The sequence below is a fragment of the Alexandromys fortis genome, unplaced genomic scaffold, assembly GCF_014885135.2.
Source record: "Alexandromys fortis isolate MF-2015 unplaced genomic scaffold, M_Fortis_MF-2015_v1.1 scaffold_1, whole genome shotgun sequence".
Classification (NCBI taxonomy): domain Eukaryota; kingdom Metazoa; phylum Chordata; class Mammalia; order Rodentia; family Cricetidae; genus Alexandromys; species Alexandromys fortis.
The window spans coordinates 1067449-1074055 of record NW_026067927.1 but is presented as its reverse complement, the minus strand read 5'-3'; positions in this window follow the sequence as shown (position 1 = coordinate 1074055).

The following is a 6607-nucleotide window of genomic DNA, read 5'->3' as shown; positions in this document are numbered from 1 at the left end:
AATGATAGGTGGGTTGCCTTGGGTTTGCTATAGTAGAGGCAGAAATGAATTTTCTTGTAGGGATGCTGTTCTACCTGCCATTAGGCTGCAAGACACAGGCCCTCTCCACGTTTATTACCCAGGACATATGCAGCTCACAGACACACCTTGTCCTGAGAACGCCAGTCTCCATCAGGAGCTGCTTTCCAGGGTCCCCGCCTGCAGCCTGATCACTCTGATTTACCCAACCACTTCCACTGCGGCGAAGCAGGAGCCTTCTTTCCCTCCTTGTTTTGTTTACGAAAATACGCATCAACTTACTAGATGTCTTCTTGCTGTAATTGGATTTAATTCATTATCTCTCCTTTCAATAAAATCACAGGAAAACACGGGGATATCAACGTGCGGACTAATTGCTTATGGAAATTCAGGGGCCGTAGTCGGTATAAATTTACCCCTCCCGAGAAAGACACCCGTTGTGTCATTATCATAGCATTTTACAACAATATGTAATTATAGAGAGAAGCAGGTATAATTAGCAAGCCTTTCCACAAAGCAGGTAGCATTCCTGGTTAAATATTTACAGCTACACAAACAGCCAGTAATAATGAGTTTTCTCAGCCACGCATTACAGAGCTTCCAAGGACTATCCCGCCAAGTGGTCATTATCACTCCAGCAAGCACGGCTTCGCCTTCTTGCCTGTGAGGATGCTTCTGCACAGTCTGCAAGACTGGAGTGGCGCGCCCGTGCCGCCTTGCCATGGTGATGAAAGCAAGGATGGAAGCTCTCTCCTTCTGCAGAGAGCCGCAATTAAAGCTGCACATTGAGAGATCTAGGGATGACATCAGCCTCGAGTCCTGCACCTGAGAGGCGACAAAACTTGCATCTTTCTTTCTTTCTCTTTTTTTCTTTCTTGNCCCCCCCCCCCCCCCCCCCGCTTTTCCATCCGAAGGAAACCCACGGCAAACTGCAAAAAATACCGAAAGCTGCCTGCAGCACAAGCAACTGCTAAACAGCCCGCCGAGGGTCACCCAGATCTGCAGCTGTTGCACAAAATAAAATCGATGCAGCCTTCTCTGGGCAAACACCCTCTGCGGCTCTTTATTACCAAATGATATGAACTTTGACCCAACCTGAGCAAAATTTAATATTTTCTCCCAAATATTTAAAAAATTCATTCTGGGGCTCATGAGGAGTCAGAGAGTCTGTGAGCTGTAATTTGACATCTGAATTATTCTGAGGTTAATACGGAAAGCTATTCACAAGCTTATTTGGAGATGTGTCAATCAAGATCTCACTTGCGCAGAGAAGATGGACTCGGGCTTAGGAGAGCAGATAGCTTTCAGGGAAGCACAAAATCAAAGGAAGGCGGGCTCTGATGGATGCGTTACGTCTTCATTCCCCACAATGACATTTTTCTTTTCCTGAAAGAGCCAAGAGAGACTGTCTCAGGGACGTGCCTGTTTCCACACCTGCAAAAAACATCTCAACGTTTATTAAAAATGATAACCATAAACGGCAAACATGGTGTCAAAACTCGCCTCTGTTAATTCCAGCACTCTGATTAAGATTTTAAGCAACGCTTCTAAATTAGACTGTCAGGCTGCTGTCCTCAAGGCTGGGTCAGGGTTCTGATCCTGAGCAGGGTTGCTGAAGCAAGCCGTCTTCCTCGGCTTGACTGCAAGCCGGGCTGGCGCTGACGATAGATAGTCCCTTTCATTCATTTCCTCTGAGTTGGGGGTGATTCAATTAGCCCTGATTGTCCACGAGCTGCAGCCCAAAATAAAATGGCTGGCTCCGATAGCCTCCGTCTCACATATTTCCCAGCTGACAAATAGCGGTGTTAATTACCCATTGTTATGATCTGAAAAGACATTCGCATTTTAATTATGCAAATTCAGAGCCATTTTGTTCAGATAAGCCAAAACTAGGCAGGCTAGTTTGTCCTAGGGTAGCTTCATCCGTTTGGAATCTTGACTGGAGTATGTGCAATCTGTCATGCAAGAGTGGACTTCATCTTCGGGCATGTCAGGTGCAACTTCTGTCTCCAAAGACAAAGAATAAGACATCGGCTCTGACATTCTGTTTCTCTGAGCATCATTCATGGGAAGCTGTAATGACCATTTGCTTGGCCATGGCTGCTATCTTGGGGTGTCTATGATAAACAACTGGGCAAGTCAGCAAACAAATATCTCTGGCTTTCATACCTGTGAGAGCCAGAGACTCGCCAAACATAAATCACAGCAAGCGTCTCCCACAGAGTCCCCAAATACGTTGGAAGCATTTTCTGCTGCCGCAAGTCTATTTAGAAAAAAAAAAGAAAAAAGAAAAAAGAAAATCCTATAAACTGAAAAAAATAAAATTGAAATTATCTTCAAAAGCTTTGGGATAGAAAATTGCTGTGTGGAGGTCAGAAGACGGCCCCAGGGATAGGCTCTCTTTGTTGTTTGCCTCCAGTCTGGCTGGTCTTCCAAGGGATCCGCCTGCCTTTGCCTTCTGTCTCAATGTGGAAACGCTGGGATTATAGACATAACGTGCCACCATATCTACCTTTATGTGGAGGTTGTCTTCTCTTCATTGTTAATTGAGGCCCACTCTGGGCAGCGCTACACCCTAGGCTGTAGGTATAAGCATCAAGCAGGCAGCATGGGTGTGTTCATGTTCTTCAGCTCTTGACTCTGGGTGTGCTGACAGCTGCAGGACTTCCCTATTCCGGCCTTGACTTCCCTGAAGTGATGATCTGTGACCTGGAATTATGAGCCAGACAAACCTCCCCTGTGTGTGTGTGTGTGTGTGTGTGTGTGTGTGTGTGTGTGTGTGTGTGTTTATCACAGCGGCAGAAATGAAACGAAGGCATGTTGCTACAGAGAAATTGTTTAATTACATATTGTTAAGAATATTTCCTATCCGAGCCTCTCCGCAGGCACAAAAACCTCCAATCAAACCAGATTAGACCAAATCAAAAATGCCCACGTTTAATGAATGCCGCACTCTCTGGTGGCCAGGAGCATGGGGGGGCGGGGGGGGGGGGACAGAGGGAGAGCACACACAAAACCTGAAATCACGCGTTCCTTCTCTGGGGGCTGCCTAAATACCCTGTGGGAGTGGTCTTGTCCCTCCCCTGGGGCGGGTCAGTGCTTGGCAGCCTGGGAGTTGGAGTCCAAACCAATGCAACTCCCAGGCTGGGGTGATGCTCCCAACTTAATATTACATTCTAGACTCTTTGGATATAGGAGTGTTAGAGGGCTGGGGTCTCGCTTTTGGCCAAACACATATATGTGGTCACATTATATCCATTAGGGACTCTGCCTATCAAGACCCATGATATCATAGGTGCTAAAGCATTTACAATACATTGATAATGAGAATGAAGAAACTCACTTCTGCAGAGATGGTTTAAAATACAAATCAGGTCTTGTTTCTCTGTTTTTTCGAAACCTATCAGAAACTTCCAGAAGGAATCCAAGATCTTTATCTATCTCTGGATCCTGCGGCTGGCTCCATCTATAGCTCTGTCAACCACGCAGCTCTATGTACCCGTCATTTGGAAGTGCTGGCGGCTCTCATCTGGGCCATGACCTCTTTGTCTTCATGCATTTGCATATGCTGTTCCTTCTGCCTGCATCTACCCTCCCCTTGCCTCTCAGCTCCCTCTCCCCCCACCCACTTCTATTTAAGTCCTTCTCCAGGAAGCCAACCTGAGACCCATGGGATGGAATCAGGGGACCCATTGAATTCTGGGTCATTTGCTCATTTATTCACTGTGCCATTCAATCATGAGATCCAATAATAAGCAAGCCCCCTGGTCAGACCATATCTTCTATCCCCCACCCCATCCCTGGTTCAGAGGCTGCTGTATGATGTTTGCATTTTCCTAGATAACAAAATACTGTAAGCCCAATGCTCCAGGCCACACAGGAAAGCATCCCCCAGCAGGTGGGCTCTTTCACCAAACCGTCCACCTGTGTGCTGGATCCATCTTCTCTCTGTCTGTCCCAGGGGATGACGGGTTGGCTCAGCCATAGAGTTACTAGCTAGGCCAGGCATTTGCTCAGGGATCACAAGCCCTTCAGAACAGAATTACCTTGTGTCCAAAGCCATCAGCACTGGGAACAGCCTGCCAAATATTTGCTGAGAGTCCCTAACCTTTACCTTCTCTCCCACAGCCCCACAGGGATGCCAGACGAGCTGGGCAGTAGCAGGTGAATGGCAGGTCAAGGTTCTTCCCCTCTTTCTCCCCACTCGTCTCCTTAGTACGAAGGCTTGGCTGCAAGGCCAGCGCCCTGCCTAGTCACTCTTCATATTAAGCAGGGAGCCCGCGATGCTTTCCGTGTTGACTCTGCTAACACCATTAATGCTCTTGGTGTCATCGTTTTAATTTGTGCTCTTGAAGCCAACTGCTGTCATCGGAGCTCCGGTGGGAGGATATTGCTTATACTGAAGATCAGGATGAAGAAACAGGAGCCTAACTTAGGGCAGTACTGCCTGCTGCAGAGAGTTCCAGAAACACCACCAGCCTGAGCATTTGGAAAGAGACCCGGGGTTGGGTGAAGGGGTTGCAACCCCACTGACAAGCTGAAGCACTTAAATAGTCCACAAGGCTTGCACAAGGTTGTCACTGATGTCGCAGCCTCCTGGCAGGCAAAGCCCAGGACATGGGTACAAGGTCAATGCTAACCAAGTGGCGATGGGCTGCGTGAGGAGCTGAGCAGAGCCTTAGGAAGTCGCCAGCTTTCTCCCCAGCCTGGCTGTGATGTGAGCGTGGAGAGAAAGAAAAAGAAGGCCTTCTCTGGTGGTGGGCATGGGGCAGGGGGACTCCGAAAGACAGAGACAATACCTGTATGGCTGTCAAGCGACATCAGAGCCCCAATAAATAGCCTTGGGACCCCTGTCAGGCTGCGGACAGGTTTGCTGGATGAAAAATGTGATGTCCAGTTAAATGTGATATCAGTTAAATTTGAATTTCTTCCTTTTGGAGGCGGGGTTGAGACAGGGTTTCTCTGTGTAGCTCTGGAGCCTATCCTAGAACTTGCTCTGTAGACCGGGCTGCCCTCTAACTCACAGAGACCCACCTGCCTCTGCCTCCTGAGTGCTAGGATTAAAGGGGTGCACCACCACCCCCAGCAAATTTGAATTTCAAAGAAACAATATTATCACGATTGGATAGTATTGCATGGGTATACTAAATTTGGTTTATTGATTTATCTCCTGATGGGTGGGCAGTACCTGGCTTGTTTTAACCTGCTGATCTCTATGTATTGAGCTGGGGTGAACATGAGTGTGCACAGTTTTGTTTGGAACCCCATATTCAATATCCCTGGGTATACATCTAGGAGAGGAGCTGAGGGGTCTCATGGTAATTCCATGTTCAATTTTCCAAGGACTTACCAAACTGTTCTCCTCGAGGGGCATACCATTTGATCTTCTTACAAAAGGTCTCACCCCCTTGAGGGTTTGTAGATTGTAGAAAGTGACGTTAAGAGACAAATAGAAAAGATATAAATAAGGCAGTTAAGTAATGTGACCAGAGCACAGACAATGGACAGTAACAGACAAAGAGGTATCAGAGATGCTACCTGGGCTTCTGGATGGTTGAACGGTGCCAGTCACTGCCATGGGCAGTCTGAAGTGGTTCTGTCTGTGAGTTGGCCATGAGCTGGATTTGGGATATGTTGATGTTTATGGAATGCTCACCTTGTCTGGAGCCCTGACCTCTTTTATCCTCACCAGTCTGTGGGACAGTATCCATGGAGACCAGTTACTTTCCAGATCTCACAAGTGGACATGGGGCACATCTAGGATCTAAATACAGACCTCAGGGACAGTAGCTCCTTGCCACCACCAGCCAAAAACCCCTAAAACTCGCCACAATGCCATAGGCCACCTCTGTTTCTGCAGGTCTTATGTCCCAGCTTGGGTCGGCCTCGCATCAGGCTCCACCTCTCGACGAACCACTACCAAAGTCTCCCAGGTGGCTGAGGGTCACTCACAGGCCTCCCCACCTGCAGTTGCTGTTTCTGGGCTCCTGGCCTCTAATGGGGGAACTGACCATGAGTCAGCAGCCTTCAAAGCGAGGAAAGAGAAACAGGCAGAGGGAAGCGCCGTGGTCTAATGTCAGAAGTGACATCCTGGCCATTACTGTATTCTAGGCTGGTACACAGTACTCTAGATGCCCCTTCTGTACACTTAGAAATGACTGAAGAGCTTGTGGTAGCTTGAATGTAATTGGCCCCCATAAGCTCAGAGGGAGTGGCACTATTAGGAGGTGTGGCCTTGTCGGAGGAAGTGTGTCCCTGTGGGGGCGGGATTTAAGGTCTCCAATGCACCAGTGTCTCAGCACACTTCCTGTTGCCTGTGGGTCAAGATGTAGGACTCTTAGCTCCCTCTCTAGTACACCATGTCTGCCTGTATGCCTGTTAGGGAATATTATTTTCAGGGGTGTTACTTTTGTTTACGCTGCATTTGTTTAACTCTGTGAAGCTGTGATCCTTTGCCTGTCTAAAACACCTGATGGTCTAATAAAGAGCTGAACGGCCAATAGTGAGGCAGGAGCAAGGATAAGTGGGGCAGGCAGACAGAGAGTATAAAGAGGAGAAATGAGGAAGAAAAGGAGCAATGAGAGAACAA